At 36.9% G+C, this 24,122-nt stretch overlaps 1 protein-coding gene across 3 annotated transcripts in view; it reads right to left on the minus strand.

Moving 5' to 3' along the window:
- Window positions 1-24,122, minus strand: part of MARCHF1 (membrane associated ring-CH-type finger 1) — a 967,912-nt gene that overhangs the window by 498,812 nt on the left and 444,978 nt on the right. For 2 of the 3 annotated variants that reach the window (XM_053583959.1, XM_053583949.1), the window contains exon 4: window positions 19,550-19,758. The exons of the other annotated variant lie outside the window; for it this stretch is intronic. The gene's annotated coding sequence lies outside the window, so the exon portion shown is untranslated. The remainder of the gene's footprint in view (window positions 1-19,549; window positions 19,759-24,122) is intronic. 3 annotated transcript variants of the gene reach the window in all.

Below are 24,122 nucleotides of genomic sequence, written 5' to 3' on the forward strand. Positions count from 1 at the left end.
GAAGAAAAAATAATGTGTTTGGGGTATTGATTCTTGCCAATAATGTTAGGACAGGATAAGACAACAGGAATTTTTATTTGAACATGGTTACTTTCTCTTACAGAAAACTATATCAGATTTAATGTAAAAGTAAAAAGTTATTTTCCTGAGACCGTAAGTTCATCCTTCCCCTATTTATCTCCAGTGATAAACACACCATATGCTGTGGTCCATCTGGATGGGCAACAGATCAAAATAAATGACATGGAACAGAAATATAAGCTACATGCGACATGTTTCCATGGTTCAATTTTTCTTAAACTTGATGCAATTTGGCGTATTAATCAATGTGTTTATCATTCAACAAAAAAATATGTAGGTTAGAGTAGAAATACAACATGATATAAGAAATGATGCTATTCAGTGTATTAATTTGGTCCATAGCATATGTTTTGGGGGAAAACTTGAGGGGAATGGCAGCAAATAGTCTCAAAAGTATGTGAAATGTGGAAGGAAACTTCATTTGTCCTCTTAAAATGCAGTTAAATAAGCAGGACGGGCATTCAGAGGAACTTACTTTTTTCTTAAAACATTCACTAAAGTGACACTGGGCGAAAATGAACACAGGGGCATGATAACTATAACTGAAAGAGACTGAAGCCAATAGGCCTCACACACTCAAAGGATCTGAAAGAGAACAGAACAACACAAGGAACTGTGATTAGATGGCATCTTGCTCCACACGTTTTAGTAGTGTTAGGCACATGGTGGGTGTTTGATAAGTATTTATTTGGGGTAGGCTACTAATTAGAGTATATTGTGAACCTCTAGTTTTACTATTTTGAAAATAATCTAAAGGCAACTTGAGCAAGGAAATTTCAATTATCCAGTCCTTCTGTGGATCCTAGAGAATCCTGGGACAATTAGGCCACCTGCAAAATACACACCTAGTTCTTCAACTCTTCGGAACATATTAGTTATGCATACAGATAGTGAGAACTCCATAAATGCTGGATGGATGGATGTGTTTGAGAAGACAATGATGTTAAGAGGAAGGAAGAAGTTACAATATAAGGAACAATGCACTGGAACTCTGGAAGTCTGGATTTCAGTTTCTCCTTTACATCTCAAGATTTATAACAATTGGAAGCACATTTTGATATAAAAACTCTGGGGTTTATTTTCCTTTATCTGAAGAAGAGAAGTTTGATTACTTTTAATGTAATGTCATTAGATGGTCACTCAATATTCTTTAAATTCTAGGTTGTGCATTCAGGGCTGCATAGAATATATTTAATCTCTCTCTTCAGCTCAACTCTCCAAATACTTGAAAAAAAATTGTGATGTTATGTATAATTTTTATTCTCCAAGATATACAAAGTATATGTTCCTAAAACGTAATTCTTTTATGGAAAAGTTTTCAAACTTCTTCACCTGCCCTATTGCCCATTTCTTGGAATGTTTCAGTTTGTGTAGAGTCCTCTTAAAATCCAGCAATCAGAACTAAACACAATGTGAAGAGTACAGATTAGAGGGACACTGTTACCTCCCTAGTCCTGAAGATGATTTCCTCAGAACAGGACTATTTGCCTCGGGGCTGCAATGTGTCAGTTTGGCTCTGGCCACTGTGACTTTAACTAAGGTGAGAAGACAAAGCACTTCCCTGTCAAGTACCTTATTTTCAAGCAGGGGTAGATGGAGTAGGTAATTTCAGATAGTGATCCATATTAATGAAGCAAATAAAACCAAGCAGTGAGGCAGAAAGGGAGGCAGAATACTACAGTATTATTTCAGATAAATTCAGACAAATGGGCAGAGCCATTCACAGGAAGACTCAGGAGAAAAGCATTATAGGTAAATGACAACAGTAATTTTCAATCCTTGAGGCAGAAATGAGCTTATTGTACCCCAAACTGAATAAAAACCCATGGTTGCTGGCCATAGAAAACCAAAAGAACAGCTGTATTACACATAACTTAATTGTAGCGTTTTATAGTAGACTAGTTGGATTTGCCGGTCAGGTTAGCTCTGTTTGTGAAGGTTAAACAAAACCAGACCTAATGGAGGGGTTGTGCTTCTGTAAGAAACTGTAAATGGCACAGAAATCAAAAAAGTTTGCAAAGGTGAGACTGGAGCAAGTCTGTGAGCTTGATACACCTCAGTAGGGGGAGGCCAAATGGGTTGCTGGACGTGGAGGCTAGACCCAAAGCAGAGCTGCAGACACTAATGCTAAAGAAAGGTAATTTGAAAGCAGGGAACGAGAGAATGGACCAAGTGAACATGTAAAACAGAGTCTTGGCCTATGTATTTTAAATAAATTTGTCTTGAAGGTGAGATATATTAGTATGAGCTACTATATTTAAAGGCCCAGGGACCAGATAAGATGATCCTATCCCTTAAGTCATCATCTATTATTATTGAGCCTGTATTATATATAATATACATTATTATATATTCAAGCATATATTATATATATGCTATTTATATTGTCATTCAAAACATTGGTAAAAGGTACTAAAATATGAATTAGTCAAGAGAAAGAGCACTGCCAAAGGATTTTTCAGTTTACATTTTATATGTTTTAATTTTTAAAAGTTAAAGTACACTATATATGTAAATACTAGATTTATTTACATTACAAGGTATATTTGTACTAAAAAAAAAAGTCTTAAATTGGGTGGTGCCTCTGTGGCTCAAAGGAGTGGGGCACCGGCCCCATATGCTGGAGGTGGCGGGTTCAAACCCAGCCCTGGCCAAAAACTGCAAAAAAAAAGTCATAAATGTAAATGTTTTAAGAGCTCTATTAAGGTATAGAAATCTAAGGGGCTCAATTTAGGAGAATCAGAATTGGTCACTATCAGTGTAATTGTTATGGTTGTAACATTAATTTAGTAGCTGAAATTAACCAATCTAGCAATGACAAGGATAATTTCTATGTGTAAATGGGGTATTAAAATAGATTGCCATATCTTTTTTAAAAAAATAGCTTTCACATGAAAGCTATAACCCAGTTACAACCTAAGAATAGGGGGAAGGTGGAAAAGGAGGTGAGGGAGGGGGGAGATGGGCAGAGGGAGGGGGATTGGTGGGATTACACCTGCGGTGCATCTTACAAGGGTATATGTGAAACTTAGTAAATGTGGAATGTAAATGTCTTAGCACAATAACTAAGAAAATGCCAGGAAGGCTATGTTAACCAGTGTGATGAAAATGTGTCAAGCGGTCTATGAAACTAGTGTATCGTGCCCCATGATCACATTAACGTACACAGCTATGATTTAATAAAAAAAAAAGAAAGAAAGAAAAAAAAATAGTGTGGTAAGCATAACATCTTCACTTAACTTCTTCAGGGACTATCAGGACCAGCTGCAAAAATTTATCAAGTATAAAGTGAGACTCTATAACAGGAAACATGAACATTATTTTTAAAGACCACTGTATCAATTTTCGCTTGCTGTATAAAAATCTACTGCAAAACTTAGCAACTTGAAACAACATCAAGTATTTAGTTCATGATTCTGCCTAGCGGTCATTTTGATTAGGCACAAATAATGTCATGTATCTGCCATCAGGCAGGGGCTGCTTGATCATAGCTGACATGCCTAGTGACTGGCTTTCTGTTATCAGGGGGGCAATAAGAATGACTAGGCTACATGTCTGTCAAAAGCTACTCTGGCTATCTTCACATTGCAAGAAAAGCAAGAGGGAAAATTCTAATTATAAGTATTTTTCAAGACTCGGCCTCCATCATTTTTTCTACTCTCCCATTGGCCAAAGTATGTTCATACAGCTAATCCCCAAAACAGTACTGGAGGGCACCATGATGGCCTTGAATACAGAGAGATCATAACAAATAGGGAGTCATTACCACTATCAATCGACATAGAATAAATCCATGGTAAAAAGACATCTTCCTATTAAAAAATTAAGGACCCATTGAAAAAAATAATAAGGCTGGCACAGTGGCTCATATCTATAATTCCACTCTCTGTTGAGATCAAGGCAAGTGAATTGTCTGAGCTCAGGAGTTTGAGACCAGCCTGAGCAAGAGTGAGATCCCTTCTCTACTGAAAACAGAAAAACTACCTGGGTGTTGTAGCAGGCATCGGTAGTCCTAGATACTCAGGAGGCTAAGGTAGGAGGATCACGTGAGCTCAATAGTTTGGGGTTGCTGTGAGCTGTGACACAAGAGCACTCTACCCAGGGCAACAAAATAAGACTCTGTCTAAAAAATAAATACATAAATAAATAAATAATACATAATAATAAATAAGGATTCTGAGAAAAATAATGAGAAACTAGAATTTTGCTGCATTAAGATAGAGACCATGTCAGTATATCCTTAGTATCCAGCCCAGTATGTGTCTCTTCTCGGCACAGATGTTTGTTGAATGAAGTTGAAAAACTTAGTGTAAGTGAATTTTTCTCTTTATAGTTAGGACGCTAAAACCCACCTTTTATACAGCACAGTGGAGAAAAGAGAGGTAATATCATGGTTTTGAACACAGCCTATGAAATCAGACTGCCTGCATTTGCATCCTGGCTTGGCCACTCATTAAGTTTGTATTGTTAAAAAAAGGCACCATAACTTTCTGGGCCCCAAATTCCTGAGTTCTAAAATGAAGATAATGAGAATACCCATTGGTGGTGGTTTTAAACATGGCTCTCAAATTATCTTATATCACCTCGCTTTAAGAGGAAAGGTCTGTGATCCCCTGCCCCACTGAATAAGGTGGGTCTTGTGGAAATGGTGCTTCATGACTTATGAGACTCTGTAACAGGAAACATGAACATTATTTTTAAAGACCACTGTATCAATTTTCGCTTGCTGTATAAAAATCTACTGCACAAAAGGTGATGCAGCTTAGCCTCTACTGTTGGAATAATCATTCTTAGCCTGGAGCCTCCATTTGAGAAATGTGACTACTCTGAAAACACCATGCTGTGAGGAAACTAAGAGACACAACACAGCCATGCGTAGATGCTCCAGTTGGCAGTCCTGGGCATGCAATCTTCCTAACACACACACCAGAAATGTGAGTGAACAAACCAAGAGGTAATTCCAACCAATGAGTTAATATCTAACCTTCAAATTGTTCCAGTTAAGGCCCAGGTATCATAGAATAGTGAAAAACTACCCCTGCTATGCTCTGGGTTTCTGCCACACAGAATTCATGAGTTTAGGAGTGTTTGTTTTATGCTACTCAGTTCTGAGGTCATTTGTTAGACACAGTAGCGATTACGACAGAAATGTATTACCTGGAAGAAACGTGCTGTCCAAAAAACACCATATAAATATAAGGTCAGGCAATTAAGTTTGTGACGTTATCCTGGAAAAAGTGCTGCATACCTCATTGCTGCACATCACTATCGTCACCTTTGAAGCACTTCCCTTGGCCATCTGGTGCCTGGAGTGATAGTCAGCAATGAGGTATCTAGCACTTTTTCTACGATGACATCACAAATTTAATTAGCTGCCCTTGTACGTTGGCTTCGGGAACAGGTGGCCGGCAGAAGTCAGAAGCACCTTGTGACGGTTAATTTCATGTGTTGACTTGACTGGGTCACTGGGTGCCTAGATGTTTGACCAGATGATATACTGGGTCTGTCTGTGAGGGTGTTTCTGGATGAAATTAACAAGTGAATTGGTGGCTTCAGTGGAAAAGATTGCTTTTCTTAACATGGGTTGCCTTCATCCAATTAAATGAAGACCTAAATAAACAAAAAGGCTAACACAGAACTCCTCCTGCCTTACTGCTTGAGCTGGGACACAGATCTTTCCTTGCTTTTACTTGTAAGCAAACATGAATTTGTCTCTTTTCAAGTCTAAAGCCTAGTGCATTTGGATTGAACTCTATCATCAGCTATATTTGTTTTCTAATTTGCAAACTATAGATCTTGGGACTTCTCAGTGTCCATAATTTCCTAAGCCAATTTTTTATGATAAATAATATAAATATATATGTACTATACTATGTAATATATATTGTACATATACTTCCTCTTGTTTTTATTTTTCTGGAGAACACTGACTAATTTGGTAAGAAACTTATCACAGACTTAACAAAAGGGTGTTTATTGTCAATGGGAAATAACTTGACAACACTCTTACACATGATGGGTAGAATGGCACAGGAAATTTCTCAGCTGCGTAGAATGAAGTAACAATAGAGAGACAAAGTGAAAGAAAACTTCAATTTTTAACAAAAATTTAGAAGAAATTTAAAGGAGTCTGAGCTTTCTGGGTTTTAAAATAAAAATTATTTCACTTTTCCCCAATCTTTCCCAGCAGAAGAATCTCAAGTTAGGAAAACATCTTAGGGAAAATCCCAGTTCCTTTCAGTAAACATCTCAGGGTTAAGATGAAATCAGGGGATTGGCTATACAATCCTTAAGAGTTTAGAAAGATTGGAAGCAATGCCTCATAAACCTAATTCAAAGAGATAAAAGCCTTCTAAGAATCCTAGGCAGGCCTCTTATGGTAAACAGTATGGATTCTAAGAATTATAATGGGCTTAAGTCCATCAGCTTCACAGGAAATCAAAGTAAAAAAGAGTTTAACTCAAAGAGACTTATGGGCATAAATTTTGCCTAATGAAGTGGATTACAAATTGATACACGGGAGGACTATAAAATCTTTAAGGAAATTGGTCAGCTTGCACTGAAGGGGACAGAGTCAGTCCAAAATAAAAGATGCCTTTTAGCCTGCCACCATTTTGAGCAGACAGCAATCTTGAGAAGGCTTCTTATTTGATGTAGAGGCCATATCTTATTTTAAAAAGACTTAATATATTAGAAAGAAGAACCAAGAGCCCTAGAAAACTGTTTTGGGGAAGCATGAATAGACCCTAGTCAAAGAAACCCAACAAGGGCCCAGCTGAATTTTAGAATTGTTGTGGCCCAGAGACTGCAGTGTGTCTTTTATTTTCTTTCTTTTTAAATAGGAGTAGCTATGGAGATATCCAACAGCTTAAGTGTGTAGTAGACAGAGAACTGGTCTCTTTATTTTAGAGGTCTTCAGATTGAAAGGAACTATACTAGAACTGAACCTGTGAGGCCTCACCTGCAACTGAAAAGCTTAGATGACAAGATCCTAAACTTATAGTCAGTGACAAAATGGGCTCAGATTTCAGAGGTCTTTGGGAAGGGAAAGATTGTATTTTGCATGGAGAAATGCAAAGGAAGAAATGTAAGTAATGGTGGTTGGAGGGTGAACTGTGGTTTTAAAGCAAGAACTCCATTTGACACAGCTTCCATCAAAAGGTGGAATCTATATGTATTCCTTGTACATCTCAGTGGTGAATGATTGCTTTTGACTAAGAGGCTATTGTCTAAGTGATGCTGGGTGATTACTGAGGCTGGGTTATAAAAAAATCAGTGCATCTTCTCATTTGTTTGCTGTAACACTCACACTTGGAACCTTGAGTTCTATGTGAGAAATCTGGCTACCCTGAAGCATCATGCTGTGAGGATGCAGACACGGGAAGAGGTCACATGCAGGTCCTCTGATCAGCACTCTTAGTCATGAACTACCTCAATTCAGGTGTCCAGCATCAGAGTGAACGAGCTTTCACATAGTTCCATTCCCCCATTTGACTAACTCCCAGAGTCACAGATTTAGAGCAACGGTTTTCAACCCTTGTGCCATGGCACACTGTTATGCTGTGAGTGGATCTTAGGAGTGCTCTAATTATTTTTGAAAGAAGTTCAAAGCACAGTAAGTATATTATGTTTTTTTGCTCTTTTTTTTTTTTTTTGATCAACATAATTTAAGGGTGCCAAAGAAATTTAACCCCAGGTTCAAGTGTACTGTGAGATAAAAAAAATAAAAAACACTGATTTAGAGTTACAGCCACATACAGTTAAGTGGCCCATTGTGTTCAAACTTCTGGCCCAGTGAATCTATGGACTATTATAAAATAGTTGTTTTAACTCATTAAGTTGTGGGGAAATTCACTACACAGAAATAGTAACCAAAAAATCATTTCATAGAGTAGTTATAAGTTATCATGAAAAGTACATAAAGAATTTCTGTTGAACTTAGAGTATTCAATGATGATAGCTAGAATAACAAAGATTACAAATATGCAAAATACATTATTATTAGTAGTAGTATCAGGATTAGAGAAAAGCTACCTTTTACCTTCACAGTACATTTATTTATCAAGTTAATAAGGGAAATTATCTGTTAATGCTGTTTGCCAGGAATGTATAAGTTACAAATTCAAGGAGAGAAGAAAACCTGATTAGCAGCGGATATCTAGCCACCCACATTCAGGCTATTAAACCCATAATTTCTATAACTTGAGGTAATTGGGGAGAAATGGTCACCTTCATTGCTGACATCAAACAAAAGCAAAGTAACTGCTTCCTTGTAGACATCACCTACAGTGCTCACCAGTCCATAGAAATAAGTCCCCAATTATCTTATATTCTGTTATCTCAATTCAAATTCAGTGAAGTAGCCTTTTCTTAGGCATTTTTTCTCTCTAAAAGTAAATTCATTGATGTTAAACGCATCACTATCCTTAAAGGGTATCAAAAGAAAAAAAAAACTTTTCATAGAGTAATTCATGTAGAATTAAAGCAGGCTAATACCTTAGGTCAATGTTGTAGGTTCAATCATACAATAAAGTCATTGTACAGTTGAAGATCATTTTAAATGCTGTTCAGCACAATGTTATTTTAAGAAAAGTTTTATTGTAATTTAGAAAAATTAAAAAAATGACCATTTCTGTAAGTATTCAAATATTCACAAAACAAGTTTCAACCAACTTTTGCTTTTAATATCATTGGTTATTTTAGTTTTTCATAGAATGCCCTGTTCTTTATAAAAACTAAAGAATTTGTAAAATAATAGACAAACTAGAGCATTAGCACCATAAATGTGAAGGAAAAAAATAATAACAGATTTTAAAATACTCAAAAGCTCGTAAAATGTTGAAAAATATTAGCATTAAGTAAGTAACCCTGACATTATGTGCATGCAACAGAATTTAAAAATAGCATGTACATTCTGTATTTTTTCATTTAGACTATTACGGGATACACATGTTTTGTTTACATACTTATTGTACAAGTTGAGTCTAAGTTATAAGTGTGTCCTTCATCCAGATAGTGTGCACTGTACCCACTAGGTGTAAATTTACCCATCTCCTACTCCCTGTCCCTCCTTACAAAGGCTATAGTAACCAAAACAGCATGGTAATGGCATTAAAACAGAGACGTAGATACAGATTGGAGAATCCAGAAATAAAATCATCCTCATATTCTCATCTGGTTCTTGACAAAACAGATAAAAGCATATACTAGGTAAAGAATTCCTGTTCAATAAATAGTACTGGGAAAACAGGATAGCCACATGTAAAAGACTGAAATAGGATCTGCATCACTTTCCACTCATAAAAATTAACTCATGGTAGATAAAAGACCTAAGGCAGGAAACTATAAGAGTCTTGAAAGAAAATGTTGGGAAAGCTCTTATACATATGGTCCTAGGCAAAGAATTCATGAAGAAAACCAAAAAAGTAGTCACAGCAACAACAAAAATAAATAAATGGGACCTGATAAAATTAAAAACCTTCTACATAGACTCTAAAGAATTCTTGGTTCAGCAATTATAAGATCAAAGTCAAGTCAGCAAAGAAAAACCACAAGGTCAGATTTCTAATGTAAAGTATTACTTAATGAGCCATAGTAAAATATGTTAATGAAAAATATAGTCGACATAGAGAATTGGTTTCTTTAGTGCTTTTATTTACCAAGCATTTAACAGCATATATTTTGTCCCAGTGAATATTCTTAACCTTTGAGATATTAACTCATTTGAACTCTCATAAGTTTACAAGATAGTCCTCATATTTGTCACAATTTTACAGAGAAACAGAGGCACAGATTTAAGTAACCTCTCTGAGCTCCCGCAGTTAGGAAGTAGCCAAACGCAGATTTGAACCCAGTCTTTCTCCAGATACATGGCTATAACCACCTTAATCTGTTGTCTCTCTATTGTGACTACATAGGCAGTCACATAACATGTAAGAGGTTCCTTCTAATTCTAAAGCATGAAGGTTCTCTTATACAAAAAGAACACCTGAGTTAGAAGTTAATACTGACTGTCAAACATGAATCCTTCACTGTGTAAATGGCTAAGTGTATGCGGAATTACTTTTTCCAAAGCTCTAGTAGGAGTTTTAGAGCATATGGTTATATAAAAAGTATCTCTAGGTTAGAATGAAACACATTGCTGTATTTGAATTTTTTTCAGTTTTGCATATTTTTCAATAACAAATATCTAACATATTTTTTGAGTTTTTAATATTCTGAATAAAATGGGAGAGTAAAACTGTGTCACAGGCTTTTTTCGTGTTGATTAATTTGAGTTCTCTGTAGATTTTAGTTATTAAGCTTTTGCTCAATTCAAAATATGCAAATATCCTTTCCCATTGTGTAGGTTGTCTATTTGCTTTGGTGGTTGTCTCCTTAGCCATACAGAAGCTTTTCAGTTTAGTTAAGTCCCATTTGTTTATTTTTGTTGTTGTTGCAATTCCTATGGCAGTCTTCATGAAGTCTATCCCCAGGCCAAGATCTTCCAGTGTTTTACCCATGCTTTCTCTGAGGATTTTTATCGTTTCGTACCTTAAATTGAGGTCTTTTATCCATCTGGAATCAATTTTTGTGAGTGGAGAAAGGTGTGGGCCCAGTTTCAGTCTTTTACATGTGGATACCCAGTTCTCCCAGCACCATTTATTGAATAGGGATTCTTTCCCCCACTGTATGTTCTTGATTGCTTTATTGAAGATTAGGTGGTCATAAGATGTTAGTTTCATCTCCTAGTTTTCTATTTGGTTCCACAAAAATCTCTATTTTTGTGCCAATACCATGCTATTTTGATCACTATGGCCTTGAGAGATGAATAGAATCTTCTCTGAACAATACAGAAAAATGGCTAACAAACATAAAAAAAAAAAAAGCTCATTGTCTCTAATTATTAGAGAAATGCAAATCAAAACCACCCTGACATATCATCTAACACCAGCGAAAGTGGCCCACATCATAAAATCTCAAAACTGCAGATGCTGGCGTGGATGTGGAGAGAAAGAAACACTTTTGAACTGGTGGTGGGACTGCAAACCAATACAACCTTTTCGGAAGGAAGTATGGAGAATCCTCAAAGAACTCAAGCTGGTTCTTTTGAATCCTGCAAACCCATTACTAGGCATCTACCCAGAAGCAAAAGAATCCTTTTACCATAAGGACATTTGTACTAGACTGTTTATCGCAGCTCAATTTACAATCGACAAAATGTGGAAACAGCCTAAATGCCCACCAACCCAGGAATGGTTTAACGAACTGTGGCATATGTATACCATGGAATACTATTTACCTATTAAAAAAATGGAGAATTACATCTTTTATATTAACATGGATGGAATTCAAACACATTTTTCTTAGTAAAGCATCACAAGAATGGAAAAGCAAGAATTCTATGTACTCAATTCTGATAGGAGGACAATTAATGACCTAGTACACGGTGGGGGGTGGGTATAGGGAGGGCAGAGAGAGGGAAAGAGGGAGGGGGATGGTGGGTCATGGTGTGTGATACACCTTTTGTGGGTGGGACACAATTATTTGCTTTACCTAACAAAGCAATCAGTGTAACCTGGTTCTTTGTACTCTCAATGCATCCCCAATAATAATTAAAAAAAAAAAAAAAACAGTGTCACAGATCTAAGTCTGTATAACTTAAACACACAACTTTCATCCACTAAGCATTCAGAACTATATACCAGTATATGGGGCTTGTTTAGAAATAAACCTGTTTAGTATTACGGGTAGGAATGATTATTTTCTGTATGTAGATAGAAGGAATAAATTCTAGTGTTTTATACCACGGTAGGATGACTGTAGTTAACAATAATATGTACATTACAGCCTCTGTAGGTTGACCACCCAGCGTACTGTAGCAAATTGGTCAACATACAGAGGTGGTTGACATACTAGGCCTACTGTACTGATACATACATGTAGTACATGTCCAGTCTATGAAAATTAGATCAACCTAAAGAGAAGATCAATGTAGAGAGGCAGTCAGCTATGGAGGTTCTACTGTAGTTTCAAATAGCTGGAGGGGGACAATGAATGCTCCCAACACAAAGAAATAATACATGTTTGAGATGATGGATATACTAATCACCCTGAAGTGATTATTATACATTATATATATCAACTATCAGTATGTACTCTATAAATATGTCCAGTTATTATGGATCAATTAAAAACTTAATATTTTACAAAAGATCATTTGTGAAACCATAAAGCTGGCATCTCACTTAACAAATTGTAAATACTCTGCTTCTCACACATGAGCGTCATTTTCCAGGGCCAGAAGTATTGGTTCTCCAGATGCCAGAAAGTATTTTTCCTAAGAAACTCCGTTTAATTCATGTTAATATCAAAAGTATAAATCATATTCAATGCAACATGTTGCTTTGTACAGAAAAGGTTTTGGTTGGGTGAAGAGACCCCATTGAACTGGCTTGCATCACTTTTGTCATTCAGATTTATTTGTACAAGACGATGAATGGGATAATCAAGGTGAAACGTGACAGGCTGGAAGTTATTTGTTCTTTTGGTCACTCTCCTTTTCACAGTTTGTAAAAGCAAAGTCCTACCACTGTTCTACCCTCCTATCATGGCCCTTTCAATTATTTAACAGGGTCGCAGAGACAAGAAGAGAATGAGTATCGAATAGATGTCATTTCTCATCCTCGGCTGGAGGTTTTGAAGGCTGCTGTGAGTGGCTCAGGGTGATATTCCCGGGAACTAGCTGGGGAAAGCCATGCTCAGGCTGTGATCCTCCCCCTTCAGCAGCACCTCAAATTGAGGGATTCTAAATCCATGCTGGCATTGTCAGTGCTCCCTGTGTGTTGTGAAGAATTGAGGTAAATGTTGGCTAATCAAGTGAGTTCTAGAAATCCTGATTAATAAAACATGCATAGCTACACCTGCACCTCCCAGGCTCCACGATTCATCCACATCAAGATTCTTGTTCCACAGTCTTTCAAACACAATGACCACATGGAGTCTCATTAAATCAGCCATGAATCCATAATGAAATTTTTTAAAATTCCCTACAAGGGAGGAGTTTTGACAACCTACCTGCTAGCTGCCTAATTAAGGACATGCATGATTTTACAAATACTGACCAGGGTGTGTCAGCAATTACTAATTGTTTTCATTTAATAGTCAATAAAATGTGTTATTCAGTCTTACTTATTAATGCAATTACCTACAACATCTGTTTTAAACAAGAAAAATTAATGTGAATTATGCTAATTTCGTTGCTGAAAGCAAATAATAATATGGAAATTTCCAGGTTTTCATTATGCGAAAGTATTTTCACACTATTAGCATACTCAGTGGAATTCACTCTAAGCACATGGGACACTAATACTCAATTTAGACTCAGGAGAGTAGTTGGAAAGTATTATTCTGAAGAAATGAAAAGGAGAATTAGCCTTTCTACCCCCTGGCAATCCCCTTGTAGTGTAAGACTCACACCTGCTAAAGATACATTTCATTTGGTTAATACAGAGCATTAACCTGTATGCTCTGGGTAAATGTGCTCTCTGCACAGGTTATTCATAAATTAATGTTGGCGATTGCTTCATCCAGATCCCAGCCATTCCCAGTCTCAGAAATCAGTCGCTGCACAGTAACAAAGCAGGAAACTATTATAACTACACTTTGGCAAAGCGTCATTTAGGGTCTTTTATGTGTAAGTAATATAACATCCTGCCAAAAACAGCTTAAATACTAAAGGATATATATCAAATTACTTCATCAGAAAGTTGCTTAGTTTTGAAGAAGGGTTGGTTTCAAAGAATAATTCATCCACTATCCCAACCCATATTACTCAGAACCTATTTTCCCTTTTCTGGTCTGCCTATTTCCATGTCAGCTTCAGCATCAGAAGCACCCATGGTCTCTGTGAAGCTCCAACCTCCAATAATCCTCGTGTCTTTATGCAAACCATCCACAAGAAGAGAGAAAGTCCATTCCAGAAGTTTTTAAGAACAAGAAAGACTTCTCTTCCCCAAAATCCCATTAAAGGTTCAGTGTGTGCCATTGGTTTGAATCGAGTGATTTATCCATTCCTGAACCAATTATTTGACAGGCTATTGTGATATGCTATTTGCTCACAGCCAACCAATGCCCATCTGAAATCAGTGGCTGACAATGGAGAAGGTTGGTTCTCTGAACACTGTTACCAGCAGGAAGAATGAATGATGTACAGTAAACACAACAGATGTCTGCCAAAGGTGAGTCTTCACTACTCAATCCTACCTGCCTGGGACAAATATGCTTTTGAAGACAAATACGGTCTTAGTGTGCCCCGCCTGGGGAATGAACACATGATTATGTTAAGGAAATAATGGAAGAACATAAAATCTTATTTTAGATATGAAATCTAGTTTAAGTACACTTTTTTCTTAAGGGGGCAAGCTTGAGAAGTTAAGTGAGTTACTTATTCAAAATTAAAAAGTCTTGAAAGGCAGGACTACATTGTAAATATTCTGAGTTTCAGCCCAGTATCTTCCCATATCTTTCCCATTATTATGTAATTTTGCCGTATTTTCTGAATTTTAATGAAATGATTTATAGTTTATACATATTCTATAAATTTGATAAATTGACCTGCTTTATATTCTATCTGGCCTTATGAATCATGGGCAGACATTGTCACAACAAGAAACCAAAACTCCTCTGCTTAGGTTATGTTAATTCTTTAGGGATTATAATCTGGTGGCTTGAAAAAAAAGATCATTAAATATAGTAATAATGGAAAGAGTAATAGATTAACAGTCAAAGAGCCTGTGTTTCTTTCTCAAATTAACCAGTATCTACTTGTGTGACATTGGCAAGCTCCCAATTGTGGAATCAAGATAAAAAATATTTAAGGGCTTTTCTGTGATCCTTTTTTCCTACCAGTTTTGCTTAATGAAAGTGAAAAGGTTAAGGTGACTTAACTATACAAATTAAAAAAAAGAAATTACAGGATTCAAAATCAGAATAGCATAAATACTAACCTCAGTTCTGGTCCTGAGGTTAAATACGTTCATTTAAATTTTAGATTTTTAACTAAAGAATAATGATTAATAAACATGTAATATATCCCTCATGTTAAAAGGAAGAACATACATCAAAAAGCCATATTGTTTCAGTTCACTGGAATTCATGCAAAGATTGTCCAGTAACAGATCTGCAGCTACTTAGAAAAAAGATGGCACATGGGCTGTCATTGGAAAGGTAAGCAGCTAATCTTGAAAGGGATCGCCTAGGAACAAGGAAGAGAAGCCGAAACATTATAGGGGAGGAGGATGGAAAAAATTGAAGTAGAGAAATGTCATAATAAAGACAGTAAAGAAAATGTGCATATGAAAAAAGATGTTTTGGTTTTTTTCCCCCAAAATCCTTCTAAAGCACACTGGGCATATGTAGTGAGGTTGAAGTAAAGTAAGAGGAAAAGGCTCACAGCCTCCTTCTTTTTGTGGGCAGCTCTTATCACCTAAGGAATGAACTAAAACTGAATGTACGGAGGGACGATATACAACGCAGGCAGCAGAAGCAACCTGGGGGTCATTCCTGGTGTATCTCTACATCTGAAACATAGTGAGTTTTAGAGATATTTGCTCACAAACCCCAGAGAATTTAAAGGAATATGCATAAGAGGCTGGCTAAATACTAACATTTATACAATTTTTATAATTTTCAAGTACAGAGTAGGAAATTAAATTACTCTCAGGGGGCTAATAATTTGGTTAATAAAATTCACTGCCCTTGTAAGAGACCTATGTCTTTTAGGCCCAAATCTCTAACATGAATTAATGACAGCCTAATAAGTGATATTAACGTATCTAAGAAAGAAGGAAAGAATGGATGAATGGAAGCAAGAAGTGGCCCACTTTTAAAAAGTAGGCAAATGAGATTTAAAGAAGCTAAACTGTAGGTCTCTCCCATTTCAACCAGGAAAAAGAAATCTGGAACTATAAACCTATTTAGAAAGATATCTTCTCCCATGGTGTTCCCAAGGTTGTGGTTTTCCAACAGAAACCATTTTATTTCTCTTATCACTGCAAGCTGCTAAGGAAAATCTTATTACTAATTTCCTTTCCAGAATTCCCTTGGAGCTTCCACTCAAACATTCTTACTAAACTACATAGAAATACATGTATGCTATATATATATATATATATAACATGAGTGGCATAATTTATACAGTATATATACACACACATAATATATATGTGTGTGTGTCTGTGTCAGTGTGTATAAAATCTTAATATATAAATTAACAAATTTTACCAAATGCATTATTCTAAATCTTCTACAAATTTGTAATGGACTAGATGTCCATCTATTTCATGAGAGATTGGAGTGTATGTGATAACCACTCTGGTTGTGCTAACAAAATCTATGCCTGAAGAGCAAGTCTGACACATTATCCTTTATTCAATCAGCCTCCAGAGCTGGTATTTTTGGGAGATGAAACTTCAACTCTCCTCTAACTATTAATACAAACTATATCCAAACTGGGCATAATATGTTATTTTGGTTTTTGTGCTTCTAGGATTATTAACAAAATGGATAAATAATTATAATATTATGCCACTCAGAATGTATCTAAATGCATTTCTGTATTAAGCTTAAAGTGAGAATTAATATTTTTTTAAACCTTTATCTGTTAATTATTTTTAACAGACTAGGTCTTCTGGATTGTGACAATAGATTTTCTACATTTTTCTTTATATGATTTTAAAAAACAGAGGCACTAAGTTAATACATTAATTTATTCAAGAGTCTCTAAGTTCCCATGGAACAGAAATTAAATTGGCTTATATATAAAGTAGCAAAATTATAGTTCTTAATTAGATCATTTGCCCAGTATGCGTATGCATCCTTCTGATCTTTAAGCCAAGCAAAAAATATTCAGGAAACTTCAGAAGTTTTCTCATTTGTTTAAGAATCAAGAAATGTCCTTATGTGCCCCTGATGTTTTACCTTCCTTTAGAGCAGCGGTTCTCAACCTGTGGGTCACGACCCACAGGAACTGTATTAAAGGTCCGTGGCATTAGGAAGGTTGAGAACCACTGCTTTAGAGTAAGGGTATCTAACCTGCAGCTTATAGGGCACATGCAGATTTGGAGAGGACTTTTTTGTTTATCTGTAGTATGTGATATCATGAAAAGTATTCATGGACTTTTTTTTTTTCTTCTTTTTTTGCTAATCAGCTTTCCTTAGTGTACATTTAATGTATAGCCCAAGATAACTCTTACTCGTCCAATGTGCAGTGGAGAAAAAATATGTTTAGACATCCCTGCTTTAGAGCATATTACCATTTGAAATTATAAAAATCATTGTACTGAACAGATTCTTCTTGCTTTCTAACCTTAAGAGGCATTTACAGCCCTTTTAGACTATTTATTTGGTTCATCGAAATAAGCAACTTAATGGCCTGCAAGATTTAATAACATGTTTTAGACATATTTTGAAAAGAAACTTTTAATTCTATCCTACAGAAAACCAAGAAGCATTTGGAACCTTAAACATGCTTCCATTTCTGATACTCAAATCTATATCTCTTTTCAAAAATATGTAGGCTCCGAGTTTCTTTTTTTTCTCATAATTAACTTAATTTTCCTTTAATAATGCCAACTAACTCCCATCATGGTGTATTAAAGTGTTTTTGCCCCTGAAAGAAACACAGCTGTTCATGTACTTCAAAAGATTTGTGAAGATGTTTTAAGACGTGGATAAATACCAATCTGTGGATAAAAAATAATCATGACTATTTTTACTTGAGGTAAAACAGTTTCATTATTATTTCTCACCTGGGAAAAATGCATTTTGTCTTTTAAAATTCACATAAGCCATCCCAGTCTATGCCACTTATATCAGGTAGAGACCAGCAGCAGGAGATTTCTGATAAAGACCTGGAACTGAAACAATGTTTTCTTTTCCAAATATTGTTCACAGGCTGATCATTCCAGATACCAACCAAATTGCCCCCCAATGTCTTCAAATGAAGTTTCTTCAAAATTATCTTAAATTTATCCAAAATCTAGACTGCAAGTACGCAACATATGACTTTCAGGAATCTTGCTTCGAGCATTTCCACGCCTTTTTTTTTTTTTTTTTGTAATTGATCAGTATCTTCCATCCTCCCACCTCACACCAATAAACTCAAGAGCTAGATCTTACAATCACATCATCAAGTGAACAGAGACACATGATAGAGAATCTTCCCAATTAACATTCAGGTGAGAAGTTTCTTTACAAAGAGGTTTCATTCTCAGAAATTACAGTACTCCCAGTGTGCTTATGATTGGGTCAATTACCTCTTACATGACATTAGAAAAATCTCCTCAAGTTCTTTTACTAGTTCTAGTCACATCAAGAACTCATGGTGCTTGAATGACATTTTCCAAATCAGTTCAAATAAAGTGGAAAGAAGCTGTAAATGTCCTTTTTCATTTGAAGATGCATTAGAGTTTATTATTCCCTTCCTCTCAGACACTCCTCGCTACTCGACTCCCATTTCCTTTATTTGTTTGGTCTGTTTTGTTTGCTGTCCCCCTCTGTCCCCAGCACCTATTCTTGAGAGAAAAAGATTAATATACAGAAGTGGAAGTGGGGAAAGCTCATATTCTACAAGGCTAAGGAGACCTGAGGACTGAAGACAGCCAGGCTAAAGGGACAAGGGGACTGCAGCTCTTGGCCTTCTGTCTCAAGCTTTCTTTTAGGGGAACAAACCGCATTTATGATATTTTTACCCAATGTCCTCCATCCTTTCTTAAAAACCTTGAAAACACATTCCCAGCATTTGATTTTCAAGCAGTTTAACTTAGAACAATAGCTGCTAAATTTCACTGCAAAATAAAGGCTACACATAGTAAATTGAACACTACAGCCCAGATCAAGTTTCAAGTGAAGTGTTTTTCAGGAAGAAGAAAATTCTAAGAGATTTCAAACAAAAGTGGCACACACGCACACACTACCAGTGAACGGACGGCAGTGCACCCCACGAGGCACTAATTCATGCAAAGTGCGTTCAGTGTCATAGCTTTCATAGCCCTGGCTTCTCTTTTGCTTTGTTAAGAAAGTTATTTGCACACATTCTAGCTTAATGGGCGGAGAACTAAATTAGCAAGCCTCAACAGTTCCATTGTCTAAAAACGGATGGCAGCAATGTCCACGGGCAGCCCAGGACAGTTGGGTTGTAACCCACAAGCCATGAAAGTCAAAAGTGACTCTGGGGATGGTTTAGAAAAAGAGGCAAAAGTTTTATTCATCAGGTAACAAGTGTCCTTACGGATTTGGTTCCTTTCATCATTCAGAAAACAGTGGTTCCATTTAATAAGCCTCTGTTAGTTACAAATGATTCTCTCCCAATCTATTACACCAGAGAGCTGAATCCAGCTGCTCTGAAGCTTTAGCCACTCCTGTGGCACAGAGCAGGGTGGCGGCAGGGGCTTGGCTCTCTGGTTTACCAAACCAAACCTCCTCTTACCTCGACTTCCTTGTTCTTCTCTCTGTTTCTGCCCACTGAACTTCTCCCATTGCTGGCAGTCTCCTGTGCTGGGATCACGGAAATCTGGTGGAGGGGCATATTGGCAGGGCTGCAGGTGGCCAGTCCCTGATTGGACGCCTTATCTCTTCGCTCACCCTGAGTAACCCACCTGCACAATTGTTCATATCCTTGCTTTGCCAAGCTCAGTTCTAAACAAAAAGGGGAAAAATAGTGTTTGAGACACTGTGCGGCAGAGGCCAGGATCTTCTGGCCGAATGTCAAACACACTGAAACTGGAGTTTAAAAGAAATGCAAGAGCAAATAATCCAGGGAGTATTGCATTCTTTAAAGGACGATTTACTGCAAGTCATAACTGCACAGCTTTGTCACCGGAGCACCCCCTTTCCCCTAAGAGCATTGTGGGAGACAATTCAATTTCTATGGTACCTAATAACTGTCATGGAAACCAAGGAAACCCAGGTCTCCCAGGCCCTTATTAGCAACTGCTTCCTTTAATGGCACAGACTCCCGCATTTGCAGCGGCTGCCACTTCTGCTTTTGTTTCTCCCCGATTCCCCAGGAGTCCACTAAGCACCCAGAGGCACTGCATCTTGCTGACTAGGTAAATAAGTAGAAGGCTAAAAAGCTTAGTGTCCTATTTGGAGCCAAATCCCTTCCTTGAAAAGCGTGGCTAGCTGTGTCCTTCACGCGTCTACGATAATCTGCTTAGGTCAAAGGATCTGCCGTGAAGTGAAGAGCATCAGATAAGGTGTTGCCAGAAAGAGAGAGAGAGAGACTGGAGGCACTTGCAAATGTTCTTCCTTGGTGGGTAGTAAAGAGGGTTAACTATTCACAGCACCTTCCTTGCTAACGACAGAGCAACGGGAGGAGGAAGGCACCAGCACTACTCATTTGAGCTTAATGCTACTTCCTTGCTTCCTGAACTAGATCTGTTAGAATCTGTGGTAGCTTCTCCTTGCTGTTCTAGAAAGGAAACAGACTCTGCTTAGGACTTTACTGTCTTCTCAATAGCTATCTGACTTGGAGAAAATAACTGATTAATCAGAATTTCTGCCTTTTAAATTAAAAACAAAATCTCTTTGAAAACAATTCAATCTCTTAATGAATTTTTAAAATGTATTAACTTTTTGGAAAAACTACTTTTCTCCTGTAATCATTTCTTCATTGTTAGCGTACTGGGCCGTCTGTCTTTAAAGAGACAGATTTCCCTTCCTCTCTTTGATCAATACATGCATTTTACACTTGTATTTCCTGGTCATTGTGCCTAGATCAGATTTCCCTCTGTCATCTGTGTTTATTCACCCCCCCAAAGAAGCAAAATTTGGAATATCACTTGTTTTGATACATCCTCAGCACTATTTCTTTTTTTTTTTTTTTTTTTTTGCGCGATTTTTGGCCGGGGCTGGGTTTGAACCCGCCACCTCTGGCATATGGGACCGGCGCCCTACTCCTTGAGCCACAGGCGCCACCCAGCACTATTTCTAAGTCATAATTTGTTCCACATCTCAAATAAGATTCTCAAAGGGGTTTCTAATTGCAATTTATCTCTCACTATATTTGTATTCCACAGCAATAATGCCATTTCCAAGATGGCATTACAATTTGTTTGGACTCAAGATTGAGATTAAATGTGAAAGAGATATTTTATTGGCAAGAAAGCCAAAAACAATCAATATAAGGATTGATAAAAACATCTTTAAATACTTGCACTGAAACAAATACTTAAATGTATTTTCAAGTCTGTGTGTTCCTTTTAACCTAAATTAGGCACTTTAACCTGGTTCTTATCCCCTATGATCCATCAGGCTTACTGGTGAAATTTTATAATGCACAGACACCTTAGATATACTTTACTAGTGATTCAGATTCAACAGGGCTGTGATGGGGACCTGAAATGGGCAGGCTAAAAAAGAAAAGAAAGAAAGAAAATCACAGGTGATTCTGATACAAATCAATAATTTCAGAACCATGGTAGTATAACAGTAAAATAACCTTAGCACAATAAGCTACTTAAAATTTGTATACGGGTAATATTTTTGCCTTAGAATAGTAAAAAAGTAATTAGGTGTCTCTAAACCTGACTTTGTTCATCATCACACTTAGCCTAAAAAATATATTTGTGACATATGAATATGTGTCTCAAATGAAGAGACTAAAAATGCAACCTTTTCCAAAAATGCCATGTCCACAGTCACATTGGTAATGCTTAATATTTCCTTTAGCTTAAGAATCCTGTGACCTTGGGCGGCGCCTGTGGCTCAGCGGGTAGGGCGCCGGTCCCATATGCCAGAGGTGGCAGGTTCAAACCCAGCCCCGGCCAAAAAAAAAAAAAAAAAAAAAAAAAAGGAATCCTGTGACCTGTAAGCGTGAGTGGGGCATTTCCCTAATTTATAAATAATTGTTAATCCTTCTTTCTAGGGGGGCTGTCTTAATTAAGAAAATATTAGAAATAAAAGTCTATAAATCAAACAGCATGCGACAGATACTAAAATGTAAATCATGAACCTCTTTAGAGAAGTAATATTGTCAGTGTTTACATCCATGAAAAGTTCCCCCAAAAGCCAAGGCAGTTTTCCAGATAAATTTAGACTTCAAAACTTTTGCCTAAAACATTCATTAAAGTTACAGACAGCAAAGGAGATTTTTAGCTTGAATTAACTAAATGGCTGTCTTAATCCTTTACCTCATTATGCATGTGAGGTTAGCCTTTGTTTACAGTGAGATTTTTCAAAAATCAGATTTGAATTTTAATTTAATTTGATTTATGTGGTTGAGTTATTTCAATTAGCTTTCTTTTATCCTACAATTTGAAATATAAATTGAATTTCAGGAAAAGGGTATTTATTTCTTAGAGTCACACTAAACAGGAGGAAGTTTGTCATATAGTTTTAGATAAATATTTCAGAAATAACAAGAACTATTAATTACCAGTACATTTAATGAACATTTATTTAGCATTGTATGAGGTATTGCCACAAATTGAGTTTTATAATATTTTTGAGCTGTATCAGGGGAAAAGGACATTTTAAACACTTGGTGCATTCTCATACTTTGCTGTCCTGGAACCCTGGAAGAGACATCAGCTAATGTCAATGACATGTACCTATCTCGTACCTTTCCTCAAGCAGCGTACACAGTGCTCTGCCACCTAGAAGCCACTAGAAGTCTCTGGGGTGACTCATTATGTCACAACCCAAAGCTAAGAAAACTGATGGAATGCATTGCTTCTACTGGAGTACAGCCCATCTTGTGCAGTAATTAAACCCTGCTAGGGGCTCGGCACCAGCCGCATACACAGAGGCTGGTGGGTTCAAACCCAGCTCGGGCCAGCTAAACAACAATGACAACTGCAGCCAAAAAATACCAAGCATTGTGGTGGGCACCTGTAGTCCCAGCTACTTGGGAAGTTGAGGCAAGAGAATCGCTTAAGCCCAAGAGTTGGAGGTTGCTGTGAGCTGTGATGCCACAGCACTCTACCAAGGGTGACATAGTGAGACTCTGTCTCAAAAAAAAATACTCTGCCAGGGTCAGTGAGTAACGCATTCAACAGCTGAGCACCAGCTCGTACTGGGAACACTACCAGAGACTAGCAGTGGACTCAGGAGTCATTCAACTAATTTATATCCCCACGTATGGTCACTTGACATAATGCAGTGTTCTATGTTTGAGACACCTATAGGCTATAATTATTATTAAATCTCCATTGAATACCATTCCACGTGCAAGTCTGCTTTCCACCAATTTTGCTGCCACATTCTAGCTCCAAACTCTGGGAACAGTCCCTCAATTCATTCCTCTGCCTCCTAAATTTGGCATTTTCAGTTCTTAACTCTAACACTAAGACTTCAGATTTCCCCCAAGAGATTCTGATTTGTTGCTGCTCCTATTCTCAGTGGCCTAGGTTCTCTTTAGTTCAAAAGAGAAACAAAATAAAATATGTGTCTGATCTGAGATCATAAGACCCACCTCAATTTTCTCCAGCTTCAGTATAAATATAGCCCACTAAGGGGTTTATTTTGATTTTGATTAATTAAAGCAAACACGAGAAGCAAGTAAACATCTGCTAACACATTAAATGGACAGACTGATAATTCAATTCACTGAGCATTTATTGAGCATCTTTCTATGTTTTCTGAATCATGCTAGAAATCAGCGGGAAGGAGGTAATGTATATATATATAAAATTATGTGGTGCAACATCTGATGCCAAGGATTTCGCTGTGTCATTGGGGAGAGAGGACTTATATATAGATACATCCATCTGAAAATTATACAGCATATTACAATTAATATTCAATATTGGAAATACAGTATAGAATACTAAACATTAAGTGTCAAAGAAGATTTGAGCAACAAAAAATTATATTAGGTCTAAATACATAAAGAAAGTCTTAAAGAGGAGTTAGGGCCTAGGTTGGGCTTGGAAGAGCTGAGGTAACTATGTTATCTCAAGGCACAGAATCGAGTGTGAGATTGGCACGTGGGAATGCAGGACACCATCTTAAACAGCAAATTTGTTTAGATTTATCAACTGGTTTAGGCCATGGATGGC

This window comes from Nycticebus coucang, chromosome 1 (assembly GCF_027406575.1).
Source record: "Nycticebus coucang isolate mNycCou1 chromosome 1, mNycCou1.pri, whole genome shotgun sequence".
NCBI classification, from domain to species: domain Eukaryota; kingdom Metazoa; phylum Chordata; class Mammalia; order Primates; family Lorisidae; genus Nycticebus; species Nycticebus coucang.